Genomic DNA, 15,419 nt, shown 5'->3' on the forward strand with positions numbered 1-15,419 from the left:
GCAGTTGCTGCTGCTTATTAGAGACTTCAAGGTACATCTACTCACACCCACATATCCTCAGATTCCCCCTCTACCCCCCTATGTTCATTTTTTCTTCTTTCTGTAGAAATGATGTATAGAACGGTTAAGATTGCTTAGTAGCTTGTAACTTGCAATATTCCGGCGTTCGGGAATTATTTTGTACATTTTTCAGAGGTGATAATTGTATATGCCGAGTGGCATTCAGTTGGTTATTAGATATTTGTTACTGTTAGTAGTCAATATTCGTGTTTTTGTTTTATTTTCGCAAAGTGTTAGGCTTACCTAGTCGTAGAGACTAGGTGCCATCACGGCGGTTCACGGAGAGAGAAATTGGGCCGTGACATGAGGAGACTTTATGTGAGATGCATTCTAGGCTATGCATCGCAGTCTACAGAGTCGCCATCGTACTATATATTTTATCCTGTCTCATTTACATTCTAGACAGATATTGTATTATTACTGTACTCCTTAGTAAAGGCTCATGCACTTGTGACACAGAGTTTTGGGATGCACTAGTTGATGCTTACGGTTCTGTATATTATTATCGCCTTTCATTTCTGTTATAAACTACTAATTTTGTACGTCCCCGTGGATTTAAAAGTATAAATTTCCTTCCTTATTAAATTTTATGATTTTGAAAGTAATAAAATAAGTAACCAAATTGATCAATCACCGATGGCTTGTCTGACGGCGGCGTTAGGCGCCATCACGACCTATAGTGGATTTTGGGTCGTGACAGTATATACATTGTATTCTCAGATCTGGCTGGATTTCAAATGGTAAATATAGAGTAAATACAATGTACTCTTAGATCTGGCTGGATTGTTGATCGTCTCTCGTGACGCAAAGCTTGGAAGCTTTGTATTCCGATTTTCACACATTGAATGTATTTTTCTAGCATGTATCTAATCTATCTCTCATGGGTTGTATTGACTGTATTCAAAATATAGCAATTATGTGCGAACGACTATCAAAAATGTATTCATTGATAGAACCATTATGCGGTAACGAATACAATTGATATAACTTTTTCATCAAAACTGTATTTATTGATATGACTTGGCAACAGATTGCTTTGAGTTTGGTTGTATGCATTTGATACAACAAAAATAATACATTAGTTACGAATAGTAATTAGACAAACTATAATTATGTAATGTAATTAGGGTCTAAACTATAGTGCTTTTTAAAATTTGCCCTTGTTTGATTCATCTTATGAGGCCCAAGCTGACTAGAAGATATGATCCTTCGTGTAATCATGTCCGCAGCCCAATTCAGTTTATTGATGGGTGTTATTTATATTTTTGGTTTTCTTTTATTCATTTTTACGTGTAAACTAGATGAGTATTGCTCGTGCATAGCACGAGCCCAACAATTATACATGAGTCTAATAATTTGATTCTATAATTTTGGCCGAGAATCTAATAATTTGAGTTCTGATATAATTTTGACTGTGTATGAACATATTTTATGTGATTGCAACTATAAATAACAATAAGTTATTTAAAATAACCATATCACAAACAAATAGACAGTTCCGTTCTCAATAAATAGTGAGACATAGAAAATCCTATTTACCTCCCCAGGGGCCCATCGTGTGTAGAACCGAGCAAATATTTTATTTTGTTGTGCTTTTCTTTTAAAATCATTTACAAAACAAAATCCAAGCATATGACTAATTGTTCATTTCCTACCTATCATTATATACCAAATGATTAACCAAATATATTATGTTGCTATCAGTGCTATACCACCTATGAACAATAGAAATTTTGTAGTCGAGTTAAGAACTATATAGAGTATTGCAAGGATTTGCACATTGCTGGAAACATCCGCTACTTTATATTCTTCCTGATCTCCATCACGAGAGCTTGCTCCTACAAGTCTGAGAAAAGAATAAGATATTAAATATTCTTAGTAGAAAATATTTACTACTACAAGTCTCACACCAAGAATTTGAAATATATCATGATACAAAAAAAGCTAGAAAGAGAGAACATAGACACAAGCCAAGTATCTATGCAAATCAATTACTCTAGAGTACCATCACCAAGTGTATGAGTCACGCTACCAATATCTTTAAAGCAAAGACGTCGTTACTACAATCTACTTATGCATCATAAAACTAATGCATTCTCAAAATTCCATGGGGTCCTCAGATCCTTAAGATTAAACCGGTTAACAAATATAAACAAAATCGATGAAATGTTAATTCTTAGTTTTTTAATAAGCTAATGCTAACAACTACATAAATATGCTGAAAATTTAATGCAAACGATCTCCAAAATGCTTGTCTACATATACTTACCCTCAAACAAAAGAAAGAATTAAGCCCAATCAAATGATTACCAAACGTATAAAAAGTTCATTAAAATATACAGTTGTGACGTAAGTTCATTGATACAATTTCTATCACCACTAAAAGAATAAAATATGGACTGACATGGCATTTCTTTATATTATCTCAGCATTATTTTAGAGTAGGTGTTTGACAATAAACTTATTTTATTTACTCGTCAAGTTGTTGTTACATACCCCAGTCATCAGAGCCATCGGACTTCTTTAAAAGGATGATTTCCTTAAACTTCTCTTTGATGAATAATCAGTCTACAACAAAATCAACAAATCAAAACAATTTAGATTTAACAAAATACTGCAGAAGATGTAATCAAATAAAAAATTATCACTACCCAATTTCACTTATAGGTTGTGATAGCGCCCAACATCACAGCTACGCAAGTCAACTAGTGAATTAAACATATATTTTCTCTTTTAATAAATTTTCGAGTAATTAAACTCTCCTTACTTGCAAGATTTAAGGAAAATAGAAAGCATAAATATACAAAAGACCAAAATAATAAATTTCAACCCATAATTCTACTAAAGTGTATGCCAAGACCTGGTGTCACAAATGTATGAGCATCTAGTAGATTGTACAAAATTTTAAATACTGTCTGAATATAAAATAGACCGAATACAAATATAAAGAGAGGCACTAGGTGCTGTGGAACGGCTCAGGAAAGAAGCTTACCACTAGGCCTCGAGATAACGTGGGTGCGCACCGGTAGGACCGCCTAAAGTTCCTATTTCAAATATTGCACAAAAAGTTCAGCAAGTGTAGCTTGAGTACGTAAACAACGTGTACCTAGTAAGTATCAAGTCTAATCTCAACGAAGTAGTGACGAGAGGTCGACTTTGATACTCAGTATAGGTCAATAATATTAAAATAGAAATATTTAAATAAACATAGTTTACGTGAATAACAATAATTTTCTTAACAAGCGAAAATAAATAATTCTTTCAAAAATTCAATAATCTCCAATAAACCATTTATATTCACAAGCTGCAATAAGATGTTAAGACATCGTGTGATTTTTATTATTAAGCACGATTTATGTCGAGGTCGTACGGACTGATCCAAAGTGTCGTGTACACTGCCGAGGGACATTCGGCTCGATCCATAGATGCATCTATCTACTGCCGAGACGTTCGGTCTGCTCCACAGGAAGAGAAGGAAATTTTTTATAAGCATTTGACTTAAACATTTTTAATGATTTATATCCAAGATAATACAAGTTTCGTTAACCACCCTTAAAAGTTTCTCTAACAAGTACTAATATAATTTAAGCATTTTAATTCAACAAGTATAGTGAAAAATTCCAAATAGTTCATGAATTGGGTCCTAAAACTACCCGATCAATAGCATAATAGTAGCTACGCAAGGACTCTCGTCACCTCGTATGTACGTAGCCCCCACAATTAGATACAAATATATATTTTCAACACCTATGGGATAAATTCCCTATTACAAGGTTAGACAAGAGACTTACCTCGTCTCAAAGTTCACTTCCCGATCAAAATTTCGCGTTAAAGCCTCAACTTGGTGCCGAAAAATCTGAAACTAATCAAATGCTATATAATTTAATCAATACATGCTCAATAATTCGAAATTAGGTTATTCGATTAATCACCTGACCCAAAATGGTAAAATTTCTAAAATTTACCTCGGACCCACGTGCCCGGATTCTATAAATATTAAAAGAAAATCATTACCCATAATCTCAAGAACTCAAATATACAATTCTTATCCCATTCCATAACCATTTTCGTCGTTAAAATCTCTTCTTTTTTTTTATTTATCAAAAGCTAGATTTTTCATCTAACCCTTGATTTCTACAATTTACATGTTATAATCTACCCATAATCTATGTAGTTAACTCACAATAGGTAGAATTAACTTACCTCCAAGTTGATAGGTGAATACCCCTCTCAAGAAGCTTCAAAATCGCCCAAGAATGGAAAAAATGGGCGAAACTGGCCTAGCCTCGTTCTGTTAAAACATTCCGCCCAGTAGCATTTCCGCACCTGCTAGGAGCCCTCCGCTTCTGCGGCTCTTCTAGTGCATCTACGAGCTCATTTCTCCAGTTTGAAGTGCGCATCTGCACACATGGCCAGCTCCCCCATATCCGCACTTGCAGACTCCTTCACCGCAGAAGCGGGTTCGCTTTTGCGGACACCTCTTCGCTTCTGCGGTGCCCAACGACCCCTCCTTTTTCCGCTTCTGCGAGTAAGGTGTCGCACCTGTGGTTCCACTTCCGCGGCTAGTGGCTCACTTCTGCGAGCTCGCACCTGCGGCTGACCAAGCGCAGGTGCGATTGCAGCAGAAGCTGGAATCTTTAGCTGCTACTCCTAAGTCCAAACATGGCCCGAACCTCATCTGATTAACTCCCGAGGCCCCCGGGGCCCCGCCCAAACATACCAACAAGTTTGAAATCATAACACGGACTCGTTCGAACACTCAGAACGCGTAAAACAATATCAAAACTAAGAATCATACTTCAAACCAAATTGATTCAACTTAGAGATTTTAAATTCTTCAAACTTACTCCGAACGTGCTGAAACATACTTAAACTAATCGGAATGAATCCAAATTTTGCGTGCAAGTCTTAAATCACCATACGGGACTATTTTCAAGCTCGGAATTCCAAACGGGCCTCAATCACTCCAAAATCTACTCCAAACCTAATTTAAATAACCTTAAAACCTTCAAATAGCTAACTTTCACTATTAAGCGTTGAAATGCTCCCGGGTTGTCCAAAACCCGATTCGAACATACGCCCAAGTCCAAAATCATCATACAAACCTATTGGAATCGTCAAATCCCGATTCTGGGGTTGTTTTCTCAAAATATTGACCGAAGTCAAACTTAGCCTATTTATAGCCAACTAAGGAACCAAGTGTTTCGATTTCAACCCGAACCCTTCCAAATCCCGAACTAACTATCCCTGCAAGTCATAAAGCAGTAGAAGAACATACTGGGAGTTTTATATAGGGGAACAGGGTTCTATAAGGCAAAATGACCGGTTGGGTCGTTACATTCTCCACCTCTTAAACAAACGTTCGTCCTCGAACGGGTCTAGAATCATACCTGGAGTGCTGAATATGTATGGATATATGTTCCGCATATTCTTCTCGGCCTCCAAAGTCGCTTCCCCGAATTTTTGGCCCCTCCGCTGAACTTTTACCGTAGAAATCTTCTTAGACCTCAACTGCGAACCTGCCTATCAACAATGGCAATTGGTTCCTCTTCATAACCCAAGCTCTCATCTAGCTGAACTGTGCTGAAGTATAACACATGAGACAGGTTAGTATGATACATCCAGAGCATAGATACAAGGAATATCGGATGAAGATCCAATAGACTGGGCGTCAAAGCAAGCTCGTAAGCAACCTCCCCAACTCGTCTCAACAACTCAAATGGGCCTATAAACCTTGGGCTCAACTTGCCCTTCTTCCTGAATCTCATGATTCCCTTCATCGGTGAAACCTTCAAGAGAACTTTCTCACCCACCATAAATGATAAATCATGCGCTTTCTAATCCGCGTAACTCTTATGTCTGGACTTTGCTGTACGAAGTCGCTCCTGAATCAACTTTACCTTTTCCAAGGTATCTTTCACCAAAGCAGTACCATATAACTTAGCCTCAACGGGCTCAAACCATTCGATGGGCGAACGACATCGCCGACCATATAACCTTCAAATGGAGCCATCTCGATGCTGGATTGGTAAGTGTTGTTATAAGCAAACTCAGCCAAAGGCAAGAAACGATCCCACTGACCTCCAAAATGAATCACACATGCCCTGAGCATATCCTCCATGATCTGAACTGTCCGCTCCGACTGCCCGTCGGTCTGTGGATGAAAGGTTGAGCTGAGCTCTACACGGGTCCCCAATTCACTATGTACTGCTCTCCAGAAATGTGAAGTAAACTGAGGGCCCCTATCTGATATGATGGAAATTAGCACACCATGCAACCGAACTATCTCCTGAATATAAATCTGGGCCAACTTCTCTGAAGTATACATAGTCACAACCAGAATGAAGTGTGCCGACTTGGTCAACCTGTCGACGATGACCCAAACTGCATCAAACTTCCTCAAGGTCCGCGGCAACCCAACTACAAAGTCCATAGTAATGCATTTCGATTTCCACTCTGGTATAGTCATCTGCTAAAGTAAGTCTCTAGTGCTCATACTCAACTTGCTGGCAATTTAGGCACCTAGCTACATATTCAACTATGTCCTTCTTTATCCGCCGCTACCAATAATGTTGTCGCATGTCACGGTACATCTTCATAGCACCTGGATGCATAGAATACCGAGAGTTGTGTGCCTCCTCTAGGATCTTTTCCCTCAAGCCATCAACATTAGGAACACATAGGCGAACCTGGAGTCACAGAACGCCATCATTACCAATAGCAACCTCGAAGAACTAACAAGTGTGGATCATCAAACTGGCGAGACTTGATCCGCTCAAATAGTGAAGACTGGGCAACAACACATGCAAGAACTCGTCTGACCTTTGAAATATCCAACCTTACAAGTCTATTAGCCAAGGACTAAATGTCCAAATCCAATGGCCTCTCTTCTGCTAAAATGAAGGCCAAACTACCCATACTCTCCGCCTTCATACCCAAGGCGTCTGCAACTACATTTACTTTGCCCGGATGATAAAGGATAGTAATATCGTAATCTTTTAGTGACTCAAGCCATCTGCACTACCTCAAATTTAGATCCCTCTGCTAGAACAAATACTGCAAGTTGCGATGATCTGTGTAAACCTCACAAGACACCCCATAAAGATAATGCCTCCAAATCTTAAGAGCGTGAACAATCGCAGCTAACTCCAAATCATGTACCGGGTAATTCTTCTCGTGGGACTTTAGATGATGTGAGGCATATGCAATAACTCGCCCCTCCTGCATCAGTACACAATCCAGGTCAAAGCGTGAAGCGTCGCAATACACCGTATACATCCCCAAACCAGAAGGCAACACTAACACTAGTGCTGAAGTCAATGCTGTCTTGAGCTTCTAAAAGCTCACCTCACAATCATCTGACCATCGGAACGGAGCACCCTTCTGGGTCAATCTCCTCAAAGGTGTTGTAATAGATGAAAATCCCTCCAGAAACCGATGATAATAACCTGCTAACCCCAGAAAATTACTGATCTCGGTCACCAAAGTGGGATGATGCCAATTCTAAACTGCCTCGATCTTTTTGGGATCAACTTTAATACCCTCGCCCAATACAATATGCCCCCAAAATGCTACAGAGTCTAGCCAAAAATCACACTTGGAGAACTTAGCATATGATTTTTGTTCCCGCAAGGTCTGAAGCACCACTCTCATATGTTGCCCGTGATCCTCCTTACTGCACGAGTAGATCAAAATGTCATCAATGAAAACAATGACAAACAAATCAATGTATGGCCTGAACATCTGGTTCATCAGATCCATAAACACCGCCAGGGCATTAGTCAAACTGAAGGACATCACCAGAAACTCATAATGGCCATATCTAGCCTGGAAAGCAGTCTTCGGAACATCAGAATCCCGAATCTTCAACTAATGGTACCCTGACCTCAAGCCGAATTTCTAGAACACTCTGGCACCCTGCAATTGGTCAAACAAATCATCAATATGCGGCAATAGATACTTGTTCATAATGGTAACTTTGTTCAATTGGTGGTAATCAATACACATACGCATAGTCCCATCTTTCTTCTTCACAAATAGTACCGGTGCGCCCCAAGGCGACACACTCGGCCTGACGAACCCCTTTGCCAGCAACTCCTCAAGTTGTTGCTTCAACTCCTTCAACTCTTTCGGATCCATACGGTACAGTGGAATAGATATAAGCTGGGTACTTGGAGCTAAATCAATACAGAAATCAATATCACGATTCGGTGGCATGCTTGGAAGACTAGAAGGAAACACATCGGAGAACTCTCGGACTACTGGCACTTAATCAATTGTTGGAGTCTCTACAGTAGTAGCCCTAACATAATCCAAATAAGACAAACAACCCTTCTTGGCCATGTGTCGAGCCTTTAGAAAGGAAATAACCCGACTAGATGCACTAACAGACGAGCCCTTCCACTCCAACCTAGGAAACTCTGGAATCGCCAGGATGACAGTCTTGTCATTGCAATCTAGGATAGCATGGTACGGAGATAACCAATATATGACCAGGATGATCTCAAAGTCGGTCATATCAAGCAGCAGAAAGTCTTCTCTTGTTTCATAGCCATAGAATGTAACAATGCAGGACCGGTAGATCTGATCCATAACAACAGAGACAGGAGTGGACACATAATTAGGAGTATCCAAGGACTCATAAGAAACACCCAGGAAATGAGCAAATAGAGATGACACATAGGAATATGTAGACCATGGATCAAATAATACTGAGGCATCTTTGCCGCAGACAGAAATAATACCTCTGATCACGGCATCTGAGGCCTCTGCATATTGTCTGGCCGAAAAAGTATAGAACCGAGCTGGAGCGCCACCTGACTGGCCTCCACCTGGCTGTCCTCCACCTCTAGGACGGCCCCTACCCACCTGCCTTCCGTCTCTGGGCGGCCGGACGACTGGGGGAGCAACTGGTGCTATAATCATAGGCTGCTAACCTGCTGCACTGACCTACCCCGAAGCCTAGGGCAGAACCTCCGCATATGACTGAAATCCCCGTACTCAAAGCATCCCCTCGATACGATGGACTGCTGACCTGAAGTCTGGCCCTGATGACCTGAATACCCACTAGAAGTACCCAGAATAGCCGGTGGGCGGTAAGAACTCTCCGGCATAGCACTGAAATAAGGTCAAACTGGAGCACCCCGAGGAGGCGGTGGGGCTGGATATGGGGGCCTGTAACAAATAAGGTCAAACTGGAGCACGTTTGAACTCTCCAGAATATCTAAACCGCTTATCTCTCATAACCTTTTCTTGGCTAAGTTGACGTACACCCTCAATCCTCTGGGCTATCTCCACAACCAGTTCATGAAGTTCCCATATCAACCTCCCAGGTCCTACTGGCCTGAATACCAGTGTGCAAACCCGCAACAAATATTCGCACTCTCTCTGCATCAGTAGGTAATATCATAAGTGCATGGCAAGACAACTCAGAGAACCTCGCCTCATAATCGGTCACTGACATCTGACCCTGCTGGAGATTCTCGAATTGAAACCGCAACTCTTCCCTCTAGGAGGGTGGAATATACCTAACCAGGAAGATACGGGTGAACCTGTCCCAAGTCATTGGAGGAGAATCTGTAGGTCTGCCAAGAAGATAGGACTTCCACCATCTACGGGCTTTGCCCTCCAGCTGAAAAGTAACAAAGTCTACCCTATGGGACTCCAATATCCTCATGTTGTGCAGTCTGTCCCTGCACCGATCAACAAAGTCCTGGGGATCCTCATGTCGCTCACCCACAAATACAGGAGGATGTAGAATGGTCCATATGTCCAATAGCTTCTGTGGCTCGCCTGCCGCATTTGGTCTGGGTTCAGGTGTAGCTCCTACCACTGGCTGGACTCTGCCTATGGGTAGTGCACCTTGGGTCTGATATACCGCAACTGCATGCCCATGCGCCTGTGCGGTAGGGGTTTATGCCCCTCCTCCCGCCTGAGATGTGGGTGGGTCTGCCGGGAATAAACCGGCCTAAGTCATGGTATTCATGAACAGAAGCATACATCCCATGACCTCTTAGAATCCTTGTGCGGACGTGAAATCCACTAGAGCTTGCTCTGCGGCAGGCACCTCGCCCTGCTCCATAATAATAGGATCCTCTGTTAGACCAACTAGTGGCATAGCTAGAGTAACCCTGGGACGTCCTCGTCCCTTGCCACGGGCTGGAGCCCTCCCTCGACCTCTGCCTCGGCCTATAACAATAGGGGGATCAGCTCTTCCCTAGTCTGGAACCTCCGTAAAGCATGTTCTCACCATCTATGAGAAAATAAGAGAACGATACTTAGTACTACATCAACTGCACGATAGGATATGAAGAAAGGTAGTTTCCTAACACCCTATAGCCTCTCGAAGATAAGTACATACGTCTCCGTACCGATATGCAAGACTCTATTAGGCCTGCTCATAACTTGTGAGACCTACGTGAACCTAGAGCTCTGATACCATATTTGCACGACCCAATTTCACCTATAGGTCGTGATGGTGCCCAACATCACATCTAGGCAAGCCAACTAGTGAATTAAACATATATTTCCTCTTTTAATATATTTTCGAGTAATTAAACTCTCCTTACTTGCAAGATTTAAGGAAAATAGAAAGTCTAAATAAATAAAGACCAAAATAATAAATTTCAACCCATAATTCTACTAAAGTGTGTGCCAAGACCTGGTGTCACAAATGTATGAGCATCTAGTAGATTGTACAAAATTCTAAATACTGTCTGAATATAAAATAGACAGAATACAAATATAAAGAGAGGCACTAGGTGTTGCGGAATGGTTCAGGAAGGCAGCTCACAACTAGGCCTCGGGATAACGTGGGTGCGCACCGGTAGGACTGCCTAAAGTTCCTGTCTCAGATCCTGCACAAAAAGTACAACAAGTATAGCATGAGTACGTAAACAACGTGTACCCAGTAAGTATCAAGTCTAATCTCGAAGAAGTAGTGACGAGAGGTCGACTTTGACACTCACTATAGGTCAATAATATTAAAATAGAAATATTTAAATAAACATGGTTTACGTGAATAACAATAATTTTCTTAACAAGCAGAAATAAATAATTTCTTCAAAAATTCAATAATCTCCAATAAACCATTTATATTCACAAGCTGCAATAAGATGTTAAGACATCGTGTAATTTTTATTATTAAGTACGATTTATGCCGAGGTCATACAGCCCGATCCAGAATATCGTGTACATTACAAAGGGACATGCTGCATGATCCATAGATGCATCTATCTACTGCCGAGGCGTTCGGCCCTCTCCACAGGAAGAGAAGGAAAATTTTTATAAGCATTTGACTTAAACATTTTTAATGATTTATATCCAAGGTAATACAAGTTTCATTAACCATCCTTCAAAATTTCTCTAAACAGTTCTAATATAATTTAAGCATTTTAATTCAACAAGTATAGTGAAAAATTTCAAATATTACATGAATTGGGTCCTAAAACTACCCGAACAATAGCATAATAGTAGCTACGCAAGGACTCTCGTCACCTCGTACGTACGTAGCCCCCATAATTAGATACAAATATTTATTTTCAAAACCTATGGGATAAATTCCCTCTTACAAGATTCGACTAGAGACTTACCTCGTCTCAAAGGTCACTCCCCGATCAAAATTTCGCGTTAAAGGCACAACTTGGCACCGAAAAAATATAATTTAATCAATACATGCTCAATAATTCAAAATTAGGTTATTAGATTAATTACCCGACCCAAAATGGTAAAATTCCTAAAATTCACCCTAGACCCACGTGCCCGGATTCCATAAATGTTTGAAGCAAATCGTTACCCATAATCTCAAGAAATCAAATATACAATGTTTATCCCATTCCATAACCATTTTCGTGGTTAAAATCTCATTTTTGTTTTATCAAAACCTAGGTTTTTCATCTAACCCTTGATTTATACAATTTACATGTTATAATCTACCCATAATCTATGTATTTAACTCACAATAGATAGAATTAAATTACCTCCAAGTTTCTAGGTGAATACCCCTATCAAGAAACTCCAAAATTGCCCAAGAATGGAGAAAATGGGCGAAAATGGCTGAGCCTCGTTCTTTTAAAACATTCTGCCCAGCAATATTTCCACACCTGGGAGGAGCCCACCGCTTCTGCGGGACCGCTTCTACGGCTCTTCTAGCGCATCTGCGAGCTCGCTTCTGCGGCTCGAGGTACACATGGCCAGCTACCCCGTTTCCGCACTTGTGGACTCCTTCACCGCAGAAGCGGGTTCGCTTCTGCGGACGCCTCTTCGCTTCGGTGGTGCCCAACGACCCCTCCTCTTTCCGCTTCTGCGAGCAAGGCGTCGCACCTACGGTTCAGCTTCCACGGCTTGTGGCTCACTTCTGCGAGCTCGCACCTGCGGCTGGCCAAGCACAGGTGCGATTGCAGCAGAAACTAGAAGCTTCAGCTGCTGCTCCTAAGTCCAAACATGGTCTGAGCCTCGTCCGATTAACTCCCGAGGCCTCCGGGGCCTCGCCCAAACATACCAACAAGTGTGAAATTATAAAACGGACTCGCTTGAACCCTCGAAATGCGTAAAATAATATCAAAACTTAGAATCATACCTCAAACCAAATTGATTCAACTTAGAGATTTCAAATATTTCTTACTTCGAACATGCCGAAACATACTTAAACTACTCGGAATGACTTCAAATTTTGTGTGCAAATCTTAAATCACCATACGGGACTATTTCCAGGCTCAGAATTTCAAGCGGACATCAATCACTCCAAAACCTACTCCAAACAAAATTTAAATAACCTTAAAACCTTCAATTAGCTAACTTTCACTATTAAGCGCTGAAACGCTCCCGGGTTGTCCTAAACCCGAGTCGAACATACGTTCAAATCAAAAATCATCATACGGACGTATTGGAATCGTCAAATCCCGATTACAGGGTCGTTTTCTCAAAATATTGACCGAAGTCTAACTTAGCCTATTTAATGTCAACTAAGGAACCAAGTGTTCCGATTTCAACCCGAACCCTTCCAAATCCCGAACTAACCATCCCCACAAGTAATAAAACAGTAAAAGCACATACGGGGAGTCTTATTTAGGAGAACGGGGTTCTAGAAGACAAAATAACCGGTTGGGTCATTACAAAAATGTCCTTCAAGATATTGTCAACTCAAAATAATGCTTAATCTTCACCCTTCCGATTAGAAGTTAATCAACATGGAATTTGAATGTTTGATAAACCAAGTAACATCAATAACTCTTCTGCGTTATTCTGTCCGCAAGAGCGCCACATGTTTGAAACGGACTCAGTCCAGGTAATATATTTCTCTTTCTCAAATTTTTGGTTTGTCCTTGGCATCAACATGTGACACATCCAATTTGCAATGATTATGAACAAAGAAAATAATAAAGTTATACCATATAACAGTTACCAAACAACTCCACATTAATCATGCTAAACCATCCTTTCTCTGTTATCTTAGTGCATAAACTCACAGAACAAAATTATCTCATGGAAATAGTGCAGTGGGGTATAGAGTAATTATGTTGTAATTCACAAATAAAAGGTAATTTATCTGTCCCAATTTATGTGTTATATTTCTTTTTTAGTCCGTCCCAAAAAAAATATCATACTTCTTTATTTAGAAAGAGTTTAACTTTAAATTAAAACACAAAAGCAAGGACACCCAACAAATTACGTGCAGAAATTTAGACCTTACCATCATAAAGATAAACATAATACGTGGAGAACAACATATTGAGGGATCAAAGAAAGGGTACCAAGATAGATAATTTATAACCTTTCTGAAAGTGATGGAGGAGGTGCGTCGAGTCTTCCATTACCATGGCAAGTAAATATTTTTCTATCTTTTGAGTACAAACATGTTTCAATAAGGTAAATTCAAAATGGGAACAAAGCTTGAACATTCTCTATAAAGTCACAAATTGAAAAGAAGATAGATAAAGGAGAAATGATATTAAACGATTGTCATTAAACTCATTTATAAAAAGAGTTAGATGAATTATGATGGTTAGAGAAGATATGTGTTTTAAGTTTAACACAAAGTTAACATATTTTCTAATTTTTGTTCTGCTTCAGTTGTTACTAAATTTGATAAAATATCAAATGAGGACAAAGCAATGCGCTAGAGTGATCTTCCTATAATTATTAATCAATGTTAAGTCTTCCCGCAACACAAGAAAAATGCATTACGTTTTTCGGTTCATCTAAATAAATAGAGAAAAATATGAGAAATGAGAAGGTGTTATCACCACTATTATAACAAAAATGAAAGAAAGATAGACTATAGGCTATATTCAATTTTTTGAGATATGACTAAATTTTGTGGCAGAGATATAAAGTTCTTCTAGATTGTTCTTTCCGATGAAAGAAGATGCAATGTAAATTGCAAGTGATTGACTCCTCGAGATGGAGAGACCATAAGGATAGAAAGTTCTCTGTCAAACAGAGTATATTGCTCTTGAACCCATAAACTGTGTAGCCATGATCTATCAAAGCTCAAGATTAAAAAAGGGAGAATCTAGAAGTTTAATGTAAAGCAATTTCTTTCAATAAATTCATCAAACACTTATTGCACAAAAGGTTTTACCTAAAAATATAACAAAACACAATTAAAACTAACTCAAGCTTCAGGTAGCAGCATCCACATGTTCCATATTAAACCCAGTTCCATTGGTAGTGTTTTTATACCAAGAAGAGACAAAAAGAAAAAATCAAGAAAACCAAATGAAAAGAAACTTAAATCAAATTTAACTAAAAATTTAACCAGTCGCTTAGACGACAAATGAATGCAGAAGTATTATATTGATAGAATCTGCATATGAAGACAAAAATTAAACATGAGATACAAAGAAGAAACATAATGCCCAAAAGAAAATCCAAAATAAATAACAACACTAACAAAGGATAATAGCAGACAAAAAATGAAACAAAATAGAAGAAATACGGAAATAGAAAATAGCTCACACACTAACCTGAACCTTGTAACACCCAAAGTAGAAGACCCATAAATATAGATACTTCAAGCAAGAAGCTGATAAAATAGGAAGAAATCCTTTGAAAAAAAGTAATGAACAGAAGATTGAAAGAGAGAGGAGAATGAATTGAAAAGAAGTGGAAGAAGATTTAAGCAAAATTGTGGTAAAACCCCAAGCCGAGAAGATGAAAGTGTGGACGGTTCTAGCATATGTGGCATCGTATGAAAAATAAAATGACATAGTCAAATGACAATTATACCCTTGATCGACCAAGTGCTAATTAGGGTTATTTTGGCCACTTTTCTATCATTTTTTATCTTCCCTCTTTTCTTAATTACCTCATTATTTTTCTTCCGCATTTGTCGAAAGTTTCTCTCTGTCTCTGCGTTC

General features: G+C 39.5%; 1 long non-coding RNA gene across 1 annotated transcript; it reads right to left on the reverse strand.

Annotated features, from left to right (window-relative positions):
• Positions 1–1,619: 1,619 nt before the first annotated feature.
• LOC108946951 (uncharacterized) lies at positions 1,620–15,212 on the reverse strand. Its single transcript, XR_001971336.2, has 4 exons — positions 15,027–15,212; positions 13,832–13,961; positions 2,557–2,628; positions 1,620–1,898 (listed from the first exon to the last, which is right to left on the reverse strand). It is a non-coding gene; the product is annotated as an uncharacterized lncRNA (long non-coding RNA).
• Positions 15,213–15,419: the final 207 nt, after the last annotated feature.

The sequence above is a fragment of the Nicotiana tomentosiformis genome, chromosome 12, assembly GCF_000390325.3.
Source record: "Nicotiana tomentosiformis chromosome 12, ASM39032v3, whole genome shotgun sequence".
In the NCBI taxonomy this organism is placed as follows: Eukaryota; Viridiplantae; Streptophyta; class Magnoliopsida; order Solanales; family Solanaceae; genus Nicotiana; species Nicotiana tomentosiformis.